Below are 23,137 nucleotides of genomic sequence, written 5' to 3'. Positions count from 1 at the left end.
AGGTACATGTTTGTGTTTCAGAGAACAAGATTTCCTTTCTATACAAATAGGTAAGTAAGAATACTAGATGCAATCCTTCAGAGTTTACCGACTCTTCCTCCTTTCCTTCCCTCCCTTGGAATGAAAATTAAGGCCTTCTGCATGCTAGACAAGTGTTACGACCCACCTACACTCCTAACTCCCTTTTAAATACTGTGTGGACACAGGTTCTCATTAACCTGCAAAGCGGGATTCCAACTTGTAATCTTCCTGCATCAGCCTCCCAAGTAGCTGTGATTACAGGAGTATGCCATCGCATTGGGTTAAGACAGCACATTTTTCCCCTGGCGATACCAGGGACTGGAGACTGGACTCAAGGAGGGCCTTCACACTGGGCTGTATCTCTTTTAATTTTTGTTTTGAAACAGTCTTCCTACCCAAATTGGGCTTGAACTTGGGGTCCTCATGACTTGGCCTTCTAGAGTGCTAGGATTACAGGCATATATACACCTCACGCAGCTAAGACAGGACTTTAAATAATGAACTTGTGATGTTCTTGAGAAGAAATGGTTGGCCCAGATGCTGGTGCCTCTGAAATAGCTACTTTGTATACAGAAGTTTGAAAAAAGGGTAGTTGTGTGTAAAAGTTTCACGGACAGTAATCAACCTGTGGTATGAAACACGCTAATACTGCCCTGTCCTTCCTGTCTTTGTTGGAAGCCCTGTCCTGCAATCTTGAGTTTTTAAAAATGTGATCTACAGATCCCAAAAGCACAAGGAAAGAAAGAGCCTAAGGTCCAAAAGCAGCCCAAAGAAACCTGTAAGGTGAGAACAAAGAATCCATTTAATCAAAGGTTATAGAGGGCAACCTTTGTGTGGGAAGCAACCAAATCATTTGTGAGCATTACTGTGAAATATTTAACAGGTTATTCACGCCACTGCAAAAACCACCTTTAAATATCAGCAGCACCAAAGACAAAAATCACATAATCATCTCAATAGATGCAGAAAAAGCCTTTTTAAAAAAAAATTGGTCTTTTTAAGCCAGCGTCTCACTATGCAGTTCAGGCTGGCCATGGGCTCACTTTGTAGCCAGGGAATTTGCTCAGATGCTAAAGTGCTTGCTTAGTAAGCACAAGGTCGTAAGTTCAATCCCTAGTACCCCCCCAAAAAAAGATCTGATAATAAATGCTGGCAGGGGTGTGGGGGGAAAGGAACTCTTTTCCACTGTTGGAGTGCTGACTTGTGAAACCACTGTGGAAATCAGTGTGAAGATTCCTCAAAAACTAGAATTAGAGGTCCCATTGGACCTAGCTATTCCCCTTTTGGGTATTTTTCTACAAGAGTTGAAAACATCATACCACAGCAATACACGTGCACCCATGTTTATAGCAGCACAATTTGTAACAGATAAATGTTGGAAACAATCCAAATGTCCAAGGAATGGATAAAAAGATGTGGCATTTTTATGCAGTGGAATACTACTCAGCTATAAAGAAGGATAAACTTGAGGCTTTTACAGGTAAATGGATACAACTAGAGACCATACTCGTAAGTGAAATAAATCAGACTTGTGTGTGTAAACATCATACTGTCTCCCTAGTGTAAGAAACTGAAAGAGTAAATAAGATCCAAAAGGTACAGTAGATGCTGTGAAAGTGGAACAAACTGCTCAAAAGAAAAGAACAAGTAGTATGGGGGAAAGAAGAAAAGAAGGAAGGGAGAAAATACACACACACACACACACACACACACACACACACACACCAAAATAATTGTACTATCCATTCTATTAGTTCACTAAAAGGAACAGCTGGTGCTTATACTGATGAATTTTGCATGCCTGTAACTGGGAATTTGAGCAACTATTTTGAAGATAACAATATGCAATATTCTAACCACTGTTAATTTTCTGTTGTTTTGTTTTGAAATTCTGTATCATTTTTATTTTTTTCTATTCTGTTTAAAATAAAAAGCCAAAACCACCTCTCTGCCAGGCATAGTGGCGCACTCTTGTAATCCCAGCACTTGGGAGGCTGAAGCAGGAAGAGCGCTGTAAGTTTGAGACCAGCCTAGGCTACAAAGTGAACCCAAGGCCAGCCTGAACCACATAGCAAGACCTTGTCTCAAAAAGACAAACAACAACAACAAAACACTTCTCAGAAAGACTCTACCGAGCAACGCACCCCCCACCCCCCTTTCCTGCTTAACGCCATGCAGAGCCCCCACTCCAAACCCACCTGCTCCATTTCTTCTTGGTGGAGGAGCAGCAGCAGAAATCCAAGGCCCAGCCAGAGGAAGCCACTCTACACACCACAGCTAAAGGCCAGAATGGCCACACCCTTGGCATATCGTTTCTCAGCACCAAATGTTCTCAATCATTTTTTTTTTTTTTTTGGTTTGTGTAACAGATCTGGTAGACCAGAAAATGCTGAAGCTTTTCCAAAAGTTGCTGCAAACTAAAGAAATCTTTAAAAAGAAATGACATCATATGAACTGGTCTCTTGGGGTAATAAAGTTATGGAGTTCTTTAATTCTACTGGTTAAAGAGCCTCTACCATCAGGCTGCGGACAAAACCAAATATGATACAGGGTGGTGGCTTGCTGGGAAAGCTTATCAGTGCTGGGCCATCAATCAACATGCTGAATACACTCCAAGTACAGAATAGAAAGCTTAATCTGCAGCTCTCTCCCCCAAAGCAATATCAGCATGACTCACTCTGCCTCTTGCAAGAATTTTCTCCATCTACTCAGTCAGTAAGCATTGAACTATATCCAAATCTTACAACAAGGTAGGCGAGGATAAAGGGAAATCACTGAGAGCAAGAGAACTTTATGCAGTGGGCAAAAGATGCTATCTTTCTTCCACTTCCTTTCTTCTGAAATATCTGGCCTTTAAACCAGAATTTTATTTATTTATTTTATTTTTTTGGTATCAGGGATTGAACTCACGACTTTGCAACTTGTCAGGCAAGTGCTTATGCCACTGAGCTAAATGTCGCTGAGCTACTTACTTGCTTCATTTTGAAGGAGATTTTCTGAAACACTCTCACATTTCAACTTTACTGACTGTCCCACCTTGAAATCAATATTATTTGTATCACTTAAGTGGCCTTCACATTTAATAAACATCAAGGCTGGGGGCTGCCCCTGTAGGACACAGACCAGGCAGAGGAAAGGGGCATGAGAGGAAGAGGAAGAGAGTTTGAGGAAACGATACAGAACAGATTCTTGTTTTCTTTCCTCACTTTGTAAATGTTTCTCAAACTAGAATTTAAGAGACTGTTAAACTGGGCATGGTGGCACACTCTTGTAATCCCAGCACTTTTGCGGCAGGAAGATTGTTGTGAATTTGAGACCAGCCTAGGCTACAAAGTGAGCTCAAGGCCAGCCTGAACTGCATAGAGAGACCCTGTCTAAAAAGACCACAAAAAAAAAAAATTTAAAAAAAGAGAAAGAAAGTGTAAGGCTTAAAGGCATGCACACACGCACACACACACAAAATAATAAAGATATGGCACAGAGACTGAGAGTTGCAGAGCTAAAGTTAAATGTACGCAGAAAATGTAAGCAGAAATGTGATGTTTGAACACACTGCTGCTGTCTCTGAGTTTACAAGAGTGACGACCAGCAATGCTGGGCCAACAGCAGAGATAAACCTGTTTACTCATGGTGTCACCCTGCATACTATCAGTGCAGTTCAGTGATGCGCTGAAAAGAATCTGTTACTAGGGCATCTCTTCTCTACTTCCCTTTCCATCCCTGGGCATGCAGAGCCATGGCTTCTAGCGACAACCGTGCCTCAGGAAAGATTAACAAGCACGCCACTGTTCAAATCAAAATGTATTTACACAGGAAAACAGTCTTCCAAATGAAAAGCTGGCTGGGAGAAAATACCTCAAAAAATGTCTGCATGAATGCATATACGAATGCTGTTGATGACATTCCTGTATTCACTGATTAACAGTCAACAAGCCATCAGAATATTCTGACTGAAAGCTGCCCCCGTATTCTAGACATTTGTAAAAGTTGATTTTATTGGTACACATTTGACATACATAATGATTACACTCATCAAAGGGAATTTTAAGCAGTATATAATACATCTTTGTTTCTTTTTCATTCCACTCTCTTCTCGTCTATCCTTTATCCTTTTATAAAACTTTGTTTTTATTGTAGACACTTTAATAAAGTTGTTGGTACAACATGGCAGAAAGTGCTTTAAGGCCTTGCCAGAACTAATCTGAATCACCAAAATAAGTGGCAAATGTCAAAGATTATTTTTACATGAAGATTGCTCAAATCAATGAATACAAAGTAAATACAATGGAAACAAGTATATAGCTACTATTATTTGTATTAACTGCAAAATAATGAATTGGTCAAATGTCAAATTGCACAGCAGATAAATGTCTATAATAAAAAGTCTTAAACTAGCCCCGAATCCTATTTGGTTCTACTGCTACCTTCACCTTTCCATACCAGATTTTGCTTTTGAACATTTTTCTAATAAAATCAGGTTTTTTTCTTTGTGGATAGAAGGTAGGTCTGATTGAACTGTAATGGCGATAAGACACAGATAATGTATCTTTAAAATTTAAGGAACAGACCTTCAGTCTTCAAATGTTTCAAAAGCTTTGTTTTAGTTGCACTACAAAGACTGCAAGCCCCTGTCTTTGCTAGAACAATGAGACTGCACTCGATGAACGCTCCAGAGCACTTCCTTAGCTCTGCAAGAACTACAGAAACATAAATGAAAGGATTTTGCCCTGGACACTATGGAAGGCGCGGAGGCGGAACCAAGTGGCTTTATCTTGAGGTCACCTTCCCCACCCCTAGGCAATTTACCTGTGGCGTGAAATGAATTCCAATGGGCTACTTGTGCATCAGTAATGCCCCTTAGGCACCACCCAGGACCAAAGCTATATGTATGCCCCCCACACCACATGTCGGGCAAAGAGAAAAGCCAGACCTCAGTGGTTGTGGGGTTCTCTCTCCATGTTCTTAGAACTAAGACCACTTTTATTTCATAATTCTATCTTTCTAGCTGTGCCAAAAATTCTATCAATAAACACCTAGTGGGATTCAATTATCACCAGAAGAGGCAAAACAGCAGCAAACTACACAGAAACCAAATCCTTAGGAGGAAAAGTGTGCTGCTTACCTTTCATCTCTGACCAGGTCAGCCGACTCTGCACTACCTGGGCTCTGACCGTGAGCTTCCGGGGCCAGATGAAGACCAGCCTGACGTGGCACCAGACTCAAAACCAGGCAGCCTCTTCCCTACCTGGCAGAGATTCTGCCTCCATCTGCAATCTAGCTGACACCAGAGGACAGGGAGAGAGCTGGGCCCTATCACTTTGTCTGGGGGCCTCGGGCTCAGATCTCATCCGCCCCTCACAGGCCTCAGTGTTAGGGAAACACCATGAACCCGTCTTTAACACCGCGAACTCATCTTGGAGAAAGATACCGACTTGCTCTCATCATAGCCAAGATGAACAATGTATAAGTAAAATGGAATAAATAGTATGAAAAGTGAATCATATTAGTTATACACAAAAATCAAACACACACAAAAGTCACCTTTTTTCTTCTCAGGAAAGTGACTTAAAAAAACGAGAACCGGGGGCTGGGGATTTAGCTCAGCAGCATAAGCACCTGCCTTGCTAGCAGATGGTCGTGAGTTCGATCCCCGGTACCGATAAAAACGAAAAAGACAAAAAAAAAAAAAAAAAAAAAAAGAGAGAACCAGATAAGATTTAAAAACTGAAAAAAGCAAATAATGAAGATAAACGTGAACCAATATTGCTATGTACTAGAAGACAAAAAGTTAGAAGTGGTGTGACATTAATAAATGCTTTTCAGAAAATATGCAAATTTCTACAGTTTGTTTTCCATTTTCCCACTGATTCTATAATTGTTTTTACAAAAATGAGTGTGCCATTGTGTCATAAGAATAATGCAAAAAAGTCAATCACAAAATTAAATGTTGTTAATACAGTAAAAGTACTGAAAGTGGCACAATCATTTCTGCCTCAATTCTCTAAAATAAATTTAAGTCTAGATAAACCAACTACTTCTATTTTCATTAATTTTAAAACCATGCATACCAAGAGACAGTCTTGGAAGACAGAACAACTTTACAACAAGTTAGGTACGGTGGTGGTGAACCTATCGCACGCACACTGCAGCTGGCTGTTTGTATCACTGAAAGCCCTAAAGACTCAGCACCACTGGATTAAGAAAACAGATTCGATACTTAGGAAAGCAGTCTTTGGGAAACAGGTTCCACAAAGATTTAATTTCAGCAAACATTCTAAGAACTTTTAGAGGGGTCCCTGTCCTATTACTCATTCGCGTTCATTCCTTAAACTAGCCTACTTTTCACCGGTACAAGAGACTGATGGTTAACAAAAGGCACCTTAGGTCTTCCCAAATCTAACACTCAGCTTTCAAAATACTGCCTTGAAAAGAACTCCGGAAGGATGGGAACTCTGGACTGGTGAGAACAGAGGCAGTGCTCAGTATCTACCATCTGTCCAGTGGCACCTTCTGAGTGTTGTAACCACGTTCGTGTTTTAAGTTTTAAAGAACAACTCGAGGGCTGGGGATTTAGCTCGGCGGCATAAGCACCTGCCTGGCAAGCGTGAGGTCACGAGTTCGATCTCCGGTACAAAAAATAAATAAATAAAAAGAACAATTCAATCATTTATGGCATTCAATGCTGTGTATGAAAAACCAGAAATACTGCCTTGTACTTCTGAATTACATACACCACACCCAGATCACAGCGAAATGTACTCTGGTGGAAAGAATAACACAAAAACTAGAAAAAAGCCTATTAAAAGAATCTCAGGGGCAGAGGATTAGCTCATTGTTGGAGCATCAGTGTAGCATAAACCCAAACATTAATCATAAAACAATCTATGAAATCAAATGAAAAAAATCTTTTAAAGCTATAACTATATATTTACTTATTTTTGAGACAGGGTTTTGCTAAATTGACCAGGCTGGCCTAGGACTTGTCTGCCTCAGCCTCCTGAGTCACTGGGATAAGAAATGTTGCCACCATGCCTGGGAAGAAATACATAATTATGTATTCTCCTGAACTGTTTCTGACCAAAGACCTTATTTAAGAGAAACTCTGAAACTGGGATTGAGGCCAGTTTTTTTGTTTTTTTGAAATTCAAGACCTTTTCCCTACGGAAATACCAGGAGAAACAAGCCTTCTAAGCCCTGTGTCCCTGGAGCCTGTCCCTTAACAGGAAGGGTCCCAGGACTCAGGGAAAAATTGCTGCAGCCCCAGGACAACAGGAAATGAAAGCAATGCATTCCCAGGTCCTCCCTCTCAGGCTCCCTGCCTGCCTGTTCTGCTTCAGTCACCAAGGCGCTACTCTTCCCATTCCTTCTCCTTAGGAAGTCCCTGTTGGGGTTTCCAGGATTTCCCGCTTGCACTAACTGCCAGCATCTGCTGCTTTCATCAAGCAGCCTCTTGGGGCCTTGCAAGCACCCCTAATTCAAGTTATCTGGCTGTGCACCGCACCTCTTGACACCCCATATAGCACTTCTTCATCCCGACAGTGCGGTGTACAGACCACTCCAGGCCTTCCCTCTCAAGTCTTTCTGACCAGCCCACCTTCTCCAAAGGTCCACACACTTAGGGTGCACCGTCAGCCCTGCTTTACACTGACCCTGCCACTAGTGCCCAGCTGGTACTAACATGTGCTCCAGGATGGACAAGACCTTGCTTCTACATGGTAAAAGCATGTGTTCAGGGACACAAGAGGTCTGCGGCCCATCAAGTTTTGTTATAATTAACCTTTAGATTAACAGGAAACGGTGAGGACACACACTGGACAAGTCACAAGCCTACCATGTGCAGATCTTGGTATCTCAAGGGAGAGGCAAGGAATTTAGTACTGTTCCAAGAATTGGTAAGCCTTGGAATTAATGTGTAATTTTCATCAGGTAGGATAAAAACAGAGCCATTATCTAAGACACAATAGTGCAGCTCCCTGTCAGGAATAGGGTAAAAACCAATTATTTGAGAAAAGGGCCCTGCCCACCTCAGTGACCCTGGGTCCCAGGTACAGAGACCTGAGTGCTTGATGAGGAACCAGGACACCTAGAATGCACAGCAGGGACCACACAAAACAGAGGAAGCACTTGTTAAGTGACCTCACAGAGCCAGGAGCAATGCCACACAGCCCAGTACCAGCAATCGGGAAAGGGGCTCAGCACTGCTGTTATCACTGTGCTGAAGCCGAAGACAGTGCACAGGCCTCTCTGCTAGCATTATTAAATTATACTCCTAAGATGCTGAATTTATGGTATGTAAGTCATGCCTTGAAAAAGTTATTTTAAAAAAAGCAATTTGGTGGCTTGAATTGCAGTACATGGAGATGGGGAAACCACACCAGAACCTACTAAAGACTGGTTTATGTAACTAGAGCCATGAGTCTAGCTAAATCCTTCACTGCCTCAGAAACAAGGAAGACTCACCTGTGTTTCACATTGTGCAAATTATGTGACCATAAAACTTCAGTAAAAACAAAATCACCAATCAAAAAATAGAAAATCCTAGCTGGGCGTGGCAGTGTACATCTGTTAATCCCAGCACTTGGGAGGCTGAGGTAGGAGAATGGTTGTGTGTTTAAAACCAGCCTGGGCTACAAAGTGAGTTCGAGGCCGGCCTGAACTGCATTGTGAGACTCTGCCTCACAAAGACCAAAATAAATGAATAAATAAAATAAAAATAAAAAATCCTGAGCTCAATCGGACCCTCTCCAACATGGCTGCTGGACAACGGCCCTTTCCTGGGGGATGTCGGAACCCAAATAACTCACCAGCCACTGCAGTCCGCTGTGTCCACTGCTCTGTTCCACTGGTGCGTCTGTCGGTAGAAGTCTCTGGGGTCACTGGGTGTCTGCAGCACAACAAATGTCTGTAAGGAATGTTGTAAAAAATTATTTTTGCATACATATAACTCAGAATATATTTAATATGCAATTAAATTTCAATGAAATGTACTTTGAATTAAAATTTAAGGCCTAGAAAAATTATATACACACATAAGTAAAAAAAAAAAGAACCACATAAAATGACAGATAATGAGAGTTACACAGCTGGTGGGGACAGATTCTAGAAAAGTGGGAGGGAATGGAAATGGAAAGAAAAACAGACTGATATTTAAGACTGATGATTGTTGAAGAAAGCAGAACTGATCAAAGAAGGAAGTCTTCGAAACTGCTATTGGCCAAGAAGCCCAGCTCACTGTCTCAGGGTATAAGGGCTGTTTTGACACAAGTTCTTTAAAAAGAGGCCAAAGGACATTTTTCTCTTTAAAAACAATTGAGGAAAATCAAGACACCACACAGAAGCAAATGGCAATATAACTTAATTTGGAGAAGGAAGGAAGGTTGCTGAGAGCTTAGCATAAGGACCCAAAATGGGATTTCAGGATATTCTAAGATTAATACTTACGAGAACAACTGTAAATTATTATTGTTAAATGACAGACTTAGCCTGGCTATATCCTAATTACATCACAGGAAAAGATTTCTTTCAATTACTTGAGTCTCTCATACTAACAGAGACCAATATAAAAAGAAAAGGAAGTAATTCTTATATTTGCATAATTGTTAATATGCTGAGTACTTTGTGTGACAATAACTATACACAAATAATATATATAGTCATGTGTTAGTTAATAATACTAATCCTGCAAAATACTACTGTCCTCATGTTATGGACACAGAAACAGAGGCTTGGGAAGGATAAAGAGCTTGCTAAGAATATTCAAATGTGGATGAGATCCAAATGTGAATTTAAAATACCTATTTTTTAAAACAGTATCATACTGCTCCTTAAAAATACTTAATTTCTATCATGTTTTTATCATGTAGTACTACATACTACACATTAGCAAAAACAAATTAAATGAAAGAAACTGACAGCAAAAAGCCACAACCAGAAGCAAGATAAAGAAAATAACAAAATAACTAAAACATGAAAGTGGCTCAGCTCTTTCAAAGGCTATGGCAGAAGGATCACAAACTCAGGGCCTTTTGGGCAACTTAGCAAGTTCTTTCTCCTAAGCATTTTAAGAGATGTAGCTCCGTAGTACAATCTTAGTGTTTGCCCAGCATGCAGGAAGCTAGCTCTAAGGTTCAACCCTCAGTACCGTAACAGAAAAAAAAAGTGTGGAACAGAGTTACACTTTGGAGCTTAGAGGGCTCCCAAAAACTCAGTAATCAAGATAATAGTACTGTGAGCCAGGAATATAGATAGCTCAGTGGCACAAGCCTGCCTGGCAAGAGCCTATAAAATGCAACCACCTCAGAGGCAATCCCACAGCACAGCACACTAAGTGATCCAAAATAAATTAATAAATTCTAAATTTTCTCTGCTCCAATCATCTCAACTCAGTATGGAGGACTCCATTTAAAATGATTAAAAGATGCTTTAGTATAAGACATCTTGTAAAAACGCAACACTCAGGACCAGGGATAATGTTCAGCTGCCTGGCAACTGCAGGTCCTAAGTGTGATTCCCTGTACCACCCCCTACCAAAGTAACACTTCAAACAGCTTTAAGACAGACTGTTCTAGTCATGGCAACACAGTCTCAGTTGCTTGGGTGGGGGGGGCACGAGTGTTCACCTGAGCCCAGGAGTTGCAAGCCAGTCTGGCAATGAGGCAGGACAAAAACTCAATTGTTTGCTATCTTTATAAACTTGAGCAGATACTGAACCCAGAGCCGTTTGCTTTGAACTATAGCCCAGCCTCTTTTATTCTGGGACAGTATTTCACTAATTTGCCTTAGCATGACTCAAATTTGTGATACTCCTGCCTCAGCTTTCAAAGTGCAGGGATTATAGGCATGTGCCACCAAGCCTAGTGTCTGAGTAATTTTTGTACCTATTTCTCATCTGTTAAATAAAAACAAAAAGCTCCATACCTCATGGGATTTCATAAATTGATTCATTAAATGAATATATAAAAACACTTAAGAGTAGTGCCTGTTACAGATCAGTGCTCAAAAAAGTCCTGGCCAATAAAGTCAGTATTATTTTCAAGGCTCATTTTTTAAGGAATATTTCCTTAGTTCAAATTAGGCACATTTCTTTGACCCACAAAATACAAGCAGTTAACTGCAGAGACTGCTTAAGAGGAAAATATGAAAGGGATGGACAGACACAATGGAAATTATCGAAGAGAACGTTAGTCAGTACCTGTCTTCTACCAAGATTACCACAGCACAATCATTTCTGCAAATGTCTTTGCCTTAAGGACTATGAGCACTTTTCAAGGGCAGGAAAATATTTTTGCATTAGTAGTTCCTAAAACAGTGCCCACAATGTGGTAAACACTAAATGTATGATAAAATAGAAAGGGAAAGTCAATGATTGGATTTGGCTCCTGGTTTCACCATAGCTTCACTGGGCTTGGGTGAGTCGGTGCTGACCTCTTAGCACTTACTTGATTATCAATTTACTAACCCACTATTCTATCGGAATTGGGAAATCAATTTCAAAGAGTGATGTTTAAAAAATAACTGATCCGCTATAAACTTTTAGTATTTCCAAGTAACAATATATATACAAACCTTAGTAAGTTTTCTTAAATACTGCTGTGTCTACACATGAATTCTAATGGTCAAATGTCAATCAGTTGTAGCAGTACAGACACCAAATGCAATATATGTGCCTTGGGTGCCAATCTGTTAGAAGCAGTGCAAGTACAGAAAAGAGATGTACACAGTCACTTCCTCCTGCCTTCTGGGGCCAAACCTAGCAGGTGCAGGGGTAACCAAGCCCTAAACTCTGTCTGGAACCGCCCTCACTCCAACTTCATATAGCACTTAGTCACGCTCTCTCTCCCAGCTGTTTGGTACCGAAGTCATCCCAAGCAGGGCAGGATGGAAAAATCTAATTCTTCCCCAGGAGTCTGGAAAGCTAAGGACAAACTCAAAGGTGAGAGATCACAAAGGGAATCCAGGTCTTGAGGGGAAAAGGGAGAGAGGAGAGGGCAGGGCGGGCAGCACGGAGGCAGACAAGAGGCTTAGAGGGCTCCCCAAAACACGGTAATCAAGATAATTGTATTGTGGGCCGGGGATACAACTCAGTGGCACAAGCCTGCCTGGCAAGCACAAGGCCGTGAGTCCAACCCTGGTACCAAAAAAAAAAAAAAAAAAAAATTATATCATGATGCAGTTCTTTTTTAAAAATCAAAATTAAAATCTTTGAATGGAGCAGAGGCACAGAAGGGAGCTGAGTAGAACCCATACAAGTCACAAGGGGAGAACTGGAGTTCCGAAGTGCTGGTGCTGGTTCCAGCTGCAGTTCCTTCAGTGTGGTCGTCTTATGACCCTGATACCATGCAGGCTACCATGCTTAAGAGGGCTGTGTTCCCCAGACCTAAAACTGTGACTAGCATGTCCCACTGAAAAAACGAAACATTCACATAAAGCTATTTTTCAAAATCAAGGCAATACACAATCAGCTGGCAAAGGAACAGGACTGGCAATTAGAGCTACAGAAGTCTAGGAATTACTGTGGGTGGTCAGAGGATAGATTAGCTAGACAGAAAGGAAGGAAAAGCACATAGTCAGCAAGGAGATCAAAACACAGGCTGAAAGGCTGGAGAGGCACCAGAGAGAGGATCTCAGGAACCCTGTGCTCTGCTGAACACTAGCACACTTTCTCGCTCGCCTGCCTCCGGTCCTCAGGCCACTGACCATGGCACCACTGGAATCCCCTCCTCCTCTTCTCTTGTCCAAATCTGTTAATATTCTTCAGGGCCCAGCGTGAAGAGGCCTCCCTGGTGTCCTACTCAAAGGAAACAACAGGGCAGGACTAAGGAGAGGCAGGCAGGCGCAGAGTGTAGTTTGTCTGGGAAAGCTAAGGGACTGAATGTAGTGACCTGCAAGAGTGACTCTCTGGAGGAGAGAAACTGCATCCAGAAAGGCACCTGCGGGGAGTGAGACCCTCTGACAAGAGCTTGCCCCACGGCCTTTCAGGTGGAAGGCGCGGGAGCAGTGCTCTGAGGATACTAACTTGGGGTGACAGGACGGGGAGGCTCTGTTCCAGCCTTGGTACAGCAGCTCCACACACAGGAGGACCCAACATTTCGCTGGCTACAATTTCCTACCTGGAACCCCCATGTGTAATTATTAGGAATCCTATCCTGCTCAAAGGAACTGTTCTACAACACGTGAAGGTGTTCCCACTGCCTTGCCTCTATATATACAAAAATACTGCCTGTACGTCGATCAGACAGCTGCTACTGGCCAAAAGAAAACAATTAACTGAAGGTCCTGGGAACTGCCTTAAAGATTGGGAGAATATAAATGCACTCTTACCACTCTCGTCAGCCTGAATTTTCTCCCAGTTTGCCATATTCTCATCCATCTCTCAAGTGCAGGGCCTGAGAGCTGTGCTCCTTGGAATGTGTCTGCCAGGGTGCTGGAGCCTCACTGTTTACCTCTGAGGTCTTATCCCCTCTATCAGCAGCCTCCCTTTGTAAAAGGTGTGTTTGTGTTCCCTCCCTTCCTGGGTGCGTGCAGACTTCTGAGCATAAATACCTGAGGGCATGTTTATCTTTACAGGTCCTGGAGGGTGCACAGCTGTGGGGTGGAAGCCAGAGTGTCAAGCTAAGAGCACAGGTGTAAAAAGCCACTCTAAAAGACCACAAATCTTGTGAGTACATTTTTAATCAAAGGGCAAATCCCCGCAGGTGGCAGGTGGCAGTGGGTGACGCCCAGGCGGACTTTGGCTGGGGAAGGGCTAGTGACTACCAACAAAGGGTTTCTCAATGTCGAGATGCAATCTTCTCAAATGGGCTGTAGTGACAGTTTCACAGCTCTGTGAATACACTAAATCCACTGAATCCCACACTTTAGGTATGGCATAAAATGCCACTTTATTAAAGTTGTTACACACTCAAGAGAGAACAAGAGATAACTAAGGAAACCAAACTTATCCTGCATTTGTTTCAAGGGTAACTGTCTTTGAGAACCTTCGCTTTTTTTGGCTATTTTAATTAACCTTGGGATCTAAGGTCCCCAAAGGTAAGTTCCCTAGTTACTTATTCTGCGTCTTCAGTCTTTTCTGTCTTCACTAACAAGGATGATCCACAGAAAAAGAGCATCCAGAAGTCCCAACTCAATCTCTCAATAAAAAACAGCATATACGATGAGGGAATAAGCAGGGAAAGTGTGATGCGGGTGCTGGGGCTATAATAAGAACACATAAAGAACTTCTACAAACAATAAAAAGAATGACTCAATGAAAAGGGGCAAAACATGAGAATGAACAAATATTTAAAGAAGAGAATATAGTGAGTTAAGGATATAGGTCAGTGGTAGAACCCCTGTTTAGCATGCCCTGGGTTTGATCCTCAGGACCACCTCCCTCCCAAAAAGGTGGTGTACAACGAACTAGCACGTGAGAAAACACTCAGCGTCCTTTGAGTCTCAGGAAGATGAAAATTAAAACCACAATGAGGTACCATCATGGGTCCCCTAGGGTGACTGAATGAAAAGGCTGATTTGCAGGCATGCAACCTGAAGTCCCAGTTACTTGGAAGGCTGAAGTAAGGGGATTCCTTGAACCCAGGAGGTGAAGGGCAGCCTGGGTAACACAAAGAGACCCTGTTGAGAGAAACAGACAGACAGATAGTGACAGATCAAGAGAGACAGAGACTGAGAAAGAAGGACAGAGACACGGAAACAACAGGCAGACAGAGATGGAGAGAGGGAAGTAGAGACGGAGGGAGGAAGGGTAAACTGTTTACGTTAAAAAGAAAACAAAAAACACCAAAAATTTGAACTAACTCATATCAGGGCCTTGAGCATGCTAAGCAAGTACTCTCCCACTGAGCTACATTCCCAGGCCCTGGCAGTTTCAGGTACACATTCTCAATAACTCAGTAACTGTATTCCTAACCATTCATAAAGCGAAACAAAAATATATGTCACAAGAAACTAGTAAGAAAATTGTTCATCATAACTTATTTTGGTTTTGGCTTTTTTGAGAGAGGGTCTTGTTATGTAATCCAGGCTCAGGCTCATGGCAACCCTTCTGCCTCAGCCTTTTGAGTGCTGAGATAACAGGCATATGCCATCCTGCCCAGTTTCATAACAATTCTTTAAAGAGCCCAGAGCTAGAAACAACCCAAATTTCCATCAAGAGGAAAATGTATTAGCAAACTTGACATATTCATATTATGAATGTGAATACTATTTAACAATTTAAAAAGACAAACCACTGACACACAATACAGACAAATCTCCAAAGCACTGTTAACCAGTACCAACAAGCACATCTTATGTGATTTTTTTTATGTGGAGCGCATGACTGGACAAAGCAAATCCCTGTGTCAGAAATCTACGGTGTGAGAAAGTGGCTCTCTAGAGAGGAGAGGGTGAGGGGAAGGGCTAAAAAGGCACAAGGAAAACTCTCTAGGGTGGTTAAAAACAACTTTGTCTTGTTCTGGTAGAAATTACAGTGTATAAAATCATCAGAACTCCAAGAACTGGATACTCAACACCTATGCATTTACTGAATCTTAATTGTACCTGATTACAAAGTACAGTCTGGGATTACACCTCAGCGATCCGAAACAATCTAGCATTCCTGAGGCCTCTAGACAATCTTCAGTACTAGGACACCCGCAGAGTAGCACTCCAGGAGGCAGGTTCACAATTTTGTCTCAAAAGCAATCTAGAATACCACACATGTACTCCCAATTATTTGCCACTTTGGATTTACAACTTTATTCTTTCATTAGTATTAAAAACAAACCCTAATGAAAGCTGGGCATGGTAGCAGAGGCCTCTAATACCAGTACTCTGGGAGGCTGTGGCAGGAGGATTACAAATGTGAGCCTAATCTTGGCAATTTAGCAAGACCCTATCTTGAAATAAAACATAAAAAGGCAATAGGGATACAGTTCAGTCTGACACTCCTGGGTTCAATCCCCAGTACCAAAACAAAAACAAAAAACAAAACCAACTAATGAGGGGCCAGGGATTTAGCTCAGTGGCATAAGTGCCTGCCTTGCAAGTACTCGGTCATGAGTTCGATCCCTGGTACCAAAAAAAGAAAAAAACCAACCAATGAACTACACAGGATAGTCATATATTTAATTTATCACAAACAGCAAATTGAATTTTACTCTTTATAATTTTAATCTACACCTAATGGATTGTTATAAATTCGTGATAATTTTATTTCCTATACTATTTTCCTTTCAACATGATTTTACACTTGTGATTTTAAGGCATCTGACAAAAAATATAAATAGTCATGTAAATCAAATGTTGGCAAGGAAGCCACTGACAGAAGGCAAGAATGCTTAAATTCAACAGCTGAGAGAGTAATGTTCTCCCTAACTGTTCTGAGAACGGCCATCTGTATTTCAATATAAGAGCAATGAAAGCAAGAATAGTTTTCCAGCTAATTTTGTTTTAAAAGATAAATAGCACAGCTTAAACAACAGTAACAGTAGAATCATACTGACTTGGAAACTTACTAACAGCCCCTTTCTCCTACTATTTCACAGTATCTTCCTGTCTTCCTTCCCCCCTCTCTGTGGTATCTATCCAGGGATGTTTTATCTTAGCACCTCTTACCTTTACTGTAATAATGTTCAGATCAAACTGATTTTTATTATGTATCCAGTTCACCTCGGGTTCTAAATTTTTAAAAGGTACTAATTCACACTATCTATCCTCTGTAGATACTTCACATCTCAAACAACACAGAGAAGTCATCTGGGGAACAGAAAGGACTGGGAAACTGAAAAAAGATAGACTTCATTTGTTCCTTGCCCACACAAATGAAAAGATCCTTCTTTCTGAATGAATACCTTTCTCCTGTTTTCAAAGCCCCTCACACCTTCCAGGAGAGCATGGTGAATAAAGATCTGCAGCTATGGAGACTCTCTGAGATACCCCACTTAAAATCCAGGAATGGTGCCATACGAGGAGTCCTAAGCAAGGGGAGATACACCCTGCCAACCCAGGAATGAACTAAGCGAAGAGAAACCAACTGGAAATCCAATCCTGGTGCTATAACAGGAACAGATAAAATCTCAGTGCAGGAAGCTAGAACCCACGACACTGCGATTTGAATTTCCTGCTGCCGCTGCTGCGTCCAAATCTGCAGGGCAGGGAGAGAGACGCGTGAAAGCTCTGAGAGCGGGAATCTGTGAATGGAGTTGAGAGCAGGACTAGTAGGAAGCCCTACATTGACTTGCGGTGAGTGAGCGGAACGGGGACCCTTTCATAGAGTAGGAGGCTCCAGCAAAGGACATACTGGGACCAGGCAGACTTCCCGGAACAGGACGCTGCAGTGACATTAGCCTCATATTCCCCTCTCAAGCGGAATTGGTGGGAGTGCCTGGCCTGCGTGATGAAGCTGACTAAGATCCAGTAGGCTAGCCCAAACCAGGTCCCAGCACCTGGAGGTGCACCCTAGCGGTGAAGCCTTGGGTAGGTTGACCTGGAAGGGCAGGCCCAGCAGAGGCTGAAGAGGTCTATGTCTCCTTAGTACACTGCAGTGGGCGGGAACACCTAGCCTGTGCAATTCAAACAAACTGTAACTGACAAAGAGGAAAAAAACTGGGCCTCCTACATTCGCTTGTATGGAAGGAACAAAAAGTATGGGAAGAAAAAGCAACAAGAAAGGGTCCTCAGTCCCCAATTCTGAGTACACTGATCCAGCAAAGGGAAATGCAAAGGAAGACAGAAAACATGCAATTATCAGACACGGCACCAATAGACATAAAGTGGTATCTCCAGAGCCTCATAGATGAGTTTAAAAATGAAGTATTTAACGAAATAAAGCAAGATATAAGTAGAACAGTTAGAGAAATGCTAAGCACCGCCCAAGAAAAAACAGATGGTAGAATGGAAGAACAGGAAAAAAGGGGAGAATTTTTTGATGGAGAAAATAGAGAAAACATAGAATACGTGAAGCAGGTTCACAGAGATTACCAGGAAACTAAAAACTCTACTGAAATCTGGCATAACAGCTTGAAAGAAACTAAGGATAGATTATCTGAATTGGAGGGCAGATTTGTAATATGGGAGCATGAAATGAAAAAATTCTTAAAAATAACAAGAAAACAAACAGCAATAATACAAAGGCTAGAAGATGATAAGAGGATCTATAACTTAAGAATTAAGAATATAAAAGAAGAAGTAGGGACACAAACAAATGGACTACAAAAGCTATTCACAGAAATAATCCAAGAGAATTTACTAATTTAGCAAAAGGTAAAGATACTCAGATGTATGAGGCATACAGGACCCCAGCCACCTACAACCCAAACAGAGCTACACCCAGGCATATAATAATCAAAATTCCAGAAATCCAATATAAGAACAGAATATTAAAAGCCGTCAGAGACAAGAAACAGATCACTTACAAAGGAACACCCATCAGAATTATAGCAGACATCTCAGCACAAACCATCAAATCACGAAGAGCGTGGTGGGAAATAATTCAAGCTTTGAAAGATAACAACCTCCAGCCAAGATTGATATATCCTGCACAACTGTCCCTAGAAATGGATGGAAAAACAAGGTGCTTCCAGGACAGAAAAACTAGGGGAATCTGCAACCACCAATTCAACTTTACAGAGAATACTGCAGGATATTCTAAAAAAGGAAAATACCAAGACTTCAGAAACAGTGGCAGAGAGGCCACAATGAAAGAAGCAGAAAGCGAAATGAAGAAGACAAACTGACAACGAACGACAGAAAAAGAGCTCAACAGAAATGAGGCAGAGAAGACTGGATGGTAGGAACAGCTATTTTGGAGAAAACAAGACATCATAATAGCTAGTGCTGATTTAGTATCATCTTGCTTTGAAGTCCCATCAAGCTTTTATTTTTCTGTCTCCATCGGTCTTAACAGGTTGTATCTTATTGGATTTTATTATATGTGATAATATAAGCAAAAACTTTTATAGACACGGAGATTATACAGAAACCATTGTTCATTTGCTGATAGTTGGTTCTAAATACCCCGTAATACTGTCATTCTCTTGAATGGTTTTACATTGTCTTGATATGTTTGGTGCTACAGTATAGGAAGTTATACTCAAAGATTTCAAGGAAAGAGACACTATGGTAACTAGTTTTATGTCAGGATATCTTGTGGTGAAACACTATTTTGCTTAAATGGTTATGTTTTGACCTGTGCTGGTTTGTTGTTATGCCCTCTTTTATCTCAATCTCCTTTTTTAAAAATTATTTACTTTTTTATTTTTACCTTTTTAATTAAGGGAAAAATTTTTAAAAAGCAGGATACATTACAGTAACCCACTTTAATTTCCTATTAACTTGATTTGAAACCCTGTATAGCCCTCACCATCTTGCTTTGACTGATTTTCCTCTATTCTGCTTTGCTTGATAGTACCAAGTTCGAAAGTATAGGCAAAACTGTGAAGACAGTAAGATTCATTATGACGCCCATCCCAGTTGACAATTATCTTCTTTTAAAGTCCTGTAAGGTCTCCAATGTATTGGTTTTATTCTTTACTGTTTTGTTCAATTTTATTATAACTGATGATATAGGCAATTCTTTTTAAGATAGCAAGAGGCAGTATGGTAACCATTGTTGATCACCTAGTATTTTGTTTTTACATTATCTATTATGTCCATCCTTTTGATTTGACTGACTCTGTTCTGTTATGGCACATTTGGTTTTACTCTCTTCAAAAACAAGTAATAAGAACTGTGGGAGTAATAAAACCATTTTGTGTAATTGTCATTGTACAAAAGTGCTCTAAAGAATGTAACTGCATATATATTTAAGTATATAAGATAGATAACCATATTACTGAGTTTTGTTGGATCATTGAACAAAACTGTTTCCAGTCTCACTGTTTGAAAGTCCACTTTATATGCTTTAATTTTGTAACTTGAACAACTATTTCTAAGATAACAATATGTAATGTATTAACTAGTGATTTCCTACTGTTTATGTTTTCTGAAATTCTGTATAACTTGTACCCTTTTTCTATTTTTTTCTTTTTCTCCTTAAATTAAAAAATAAATAAATAAATAAATGCCAAAGCCCCTCACAACACAGTTCTTACAAAGGTTCTGAACCTGATCAATGAATACACATGCCTAATCCCAAAGGAAGTGGGCTCCCATCTCCCAAGCAGAACTGTGTCTTCTACATACTCATCAGGAGCCTAAGACATTTTCCTGGGCAGGATGAGGTAACACAAATACTTGTTGAGTAAGTAAATTGCTGAATTAATGTGAATAAAGACAATTGAGGGTAAAAGGAAAGAAAGCTGAAAGGATACAGGAAAAATGGAAGGAGAACAAGAGGAGAAAATAATACAGAAAAAAATTTGTGAAGGAGTTTGTTAAGAAAGAACAGTATTATTTCTTAAAACGGAGTTGGAAAAGTCATGGATACGTATACAATGCGACAGTTATTGGCGTAGGTCTTGAGATTAGCATCATAAACACTTTGAAGTATCTATAAAATGTATCTTCACTCCTGATATTTAAAGTGTGGTCTCTAATAGCATAATCTTTCAGACACACTGATTTAGTACCCTATTTCAATACTGAGATGATTTATGCACGCTAAATTTGAAAAGCACACCCTGCATCATGCCTTCTTTCTGTTGTACTGAGTCTGTTTTCAAGGAGTCAATAGCTGAAAGTTGAAAAAACTTTTTTTGGTGGTGGTACCAGGGACCAAACCTGAACTAACTCATCAGGCAAGGTAGGCAACTGCACTACCCCTGAACTACATCCCCAGCTGGAAAAAAATCTTTGATGAGAGTGAGCTCAATCACTGTAATCGGATTTGACTTATATGTACTTAATTTACGGTGAAGAGATTAATTACAGAGTAATGTGGTCCAAATGGTATGCACGGAGATGAAAGGAAATTGAGCAGTAGTAGGTCAATGGCATCCCCAAGAACTATTTTTGTTTCTTAGTGTCTAGGATAGAGGCTAGAACTATGTGTGTGACCAATGTTTCCTGAATAGAATAAATGAATTTTTAAAATTCAAAGAATGCTGGGATAATTGTGAGGTCACGTGGTCCATTAACCTCATCTGGCAGATGAACAAACTGCAAAAGCAAGAAAGTTACAAGAGCCAGAATACAAGGGAACTCATTTTAATTCACTTCTTTCTTCTAGAAGGAATGTATTAGAGAGGGGATCTAGTTCAATGACTGCGGGGTCTTAAAGAGATGGGCTTTTTAAAGGTGCTCAGCACTACTAGGAAGAAACGACAGGAATTAAGAGTCTAAACAAAGCTATTTTGTAATCCTAATATTTAGCCAGTCAACTCATTAATCAGTTTAATCTGCCAAAAAGTTAATCTAAAGGGTTCTCAGAAAAAGAACCATGAGCTGCCTGAAAATGTCACGAAGAGGGAGACAGCCCACAGCTAACTCCGACCTCTCCAACCCATTTCCTGTGCAGCGCGACCTCCTGGGATCAGCTTTCCTGCAGTGCTCGCTGCCGGATGACTTTTGCTGTTAAGAGGAGCCAAGGGCAAGCCGGAAACGCAGTTCGGAACTGAACATTTAAGAAACTGCGTCCGTTCCCTCCGTCTGTGTGTGCTTAGGACACACCGAGCCCGTCACGTCCTCCAGCCCCCCGACCCGACCCGGCCCGGCCCAGCCCCGCAGCGGGACCCTGTTGCACGCCCGGGCAGGAAGTCACCGCGGGACCTGCAGACCGCGACGCCACCCAAAGGGCGCGCCCCGGGTCCTGCTCTGCTTCTGGTTTTCCTGCGGTCTCCCGGCAGAAGCGCCTGCGGAACCAGGTTGACAGCGCCCAGCTGCGAGGCGGAGAGGGAGCCGTGCGAGAGAGGCCGCAGCCCCCCGCCAGCCCCCGGTGCCCAGAGGCCCCCCCGGCCGCCCACGGCCCCGCGACCCCCGCCGCGAGAGGCCTGGGACAGGGACCCAGCCGGCGTCGGACGGCGCAGCCTCGCTCCCTCCCTCAATCTCCAGTCTCCAAGGCCGGCGCCTCACCGCCGCGCCCACGCCGACTTCCTGGAGAACGCTGGGCCACCCTTACCTGGCTGGTGCCGCCGGCCTCCCTCAGGACCCGCGGGAACCGCCCGCCTCTAGCTGCCGCCCGGTTCCCAGCGCCGTCCGCCCCCTCAGTCTCAGAGCCAGACGCTGGACCCACCCGTCCGCGCGCGTCCGCCTGGCGGCGCGGTCGACGCAGCAGCCCCGCCCCGAGCATGCGCACGATCGCCGCGGAGCACGCTGGGACCTGTAGTCCGTACGGGAGGCGGCCCGTTCTGGTCCGGGTCCTGGCAGCCGGCTGCCAGGCGGGGAAAGATGTTCTACTGGAGAGTATCCGCCCTCGAGTCTCTGGGAGCCGCGCGCCGGGCTCTTGGTAACAGAATGCCTTTTGACTTTGACCGTCAAGAAGCACACACGATAGGGCTGGTTCTGTACCTTTGGTTACAATGTGAGGACGTGACATCTGCCCTGTGAACTTGTGAAGGACCAATAAGAAAGTTAGCAAAACAAATAGCTGCTAAGACCCGAACCCGGGACCCGCGAGGCCAGAGTCAACTCTGGGCCTTTTGTGAGCCTGCATGCCCCTCCAGAGTATACACCCGCAAGAGTAGGGGTGGGGGTTCGTATTGGCGGGAGTAAACCCTTGAAGGGGATCTGTAGCAGATTTAAATTCCAACGCTTGTTATGATTACCCGAAACGTTGTGAAATTACAGAAAATGCACATGAGTCGGATTTTAATATACTGTGTCATGGGTGTATGAGGGAGATCATTTCTTTGGATTCTCGGACAGGATTCCACAATATGATGTTAAGAAATATAAAAAGTAGATTTGTGGACCTAAGTGAGTGGGGACAGAAGGGACTGGGAGAGGGTGGTAGGAAAGAAAAGATATCGAAGCCGATACTCAATATTGGGTATGTATAGCAGAGCACTTACCCCGCAATCTGGGGCCCTGCAGTTAGTCCCCAGCACTGCAAATAAAAGCCCAGATCGAAAACACCCTGAAGTTCAAAGTTACTTGTCCATAGCCAAGTGACTGGTGAGTAGGAGAACAAAGATCTTGGCAGTGTTTGCAGAAAAAGGGAAGTGGCTCAGAGGACAGTTTGATGGCCTCTGTGCAGGGCTCT

The 23,137-nt window shown here is 42.2% G+C and overlaps 1 protein-coding gene across 4 annotated transcripts in view; it reads right to left on the bottom strand.

Moving 5' to 3' along the window:
- Tmod3 (tropomodulin 3) overlaps positions 1–22,192 on the bottom strand; it is a 59,737-nt gene extending 37,545 nt beyond the window's left edge. For 2 of the 4 annotated variants that reach the window (XM_013154619.3, XM_003471781.5), the window contains exons 1-2: positions 22,055–22,192; positions 8,826–8,923 (exon numbers count right to left, since the gene is read on the bottom strand). The gene's annotated coding sequence lies outside the window, so the exon portion shown is untranslated. The remainder of the gene's footprint in view (positions 1–8,825; positions 8,924–22,054) is intronic. The other 2 variants (XM_005004574.4, XM_063248807.1) reach the window with 1 other exon arrangement.
- Positions 22,193–23,137: the final 945 nt, after the last annotated feature.

Source organism: Cavia porcellus, unplaced genomic scaffold (assembly GCF_034190915.1).
Source record: "Cavia porcellus strain 051 isolate PalLab524CR breed Dunkin Hartley unplaced genomic scaffold, mCavPor4.1 scaffold_1, whole genome shotgun sequence".
Taxonomy (NCBI): Eukaryota; Metazoa; Chordata; class Mammalia; order Rodentia; family Caviidae; genus Cavia; species Cavia porcellus.
Note: the sequence above shows the minus strand (reverse complement) of the source record. Positions and strands in the feature narration are given on the sequence as shown.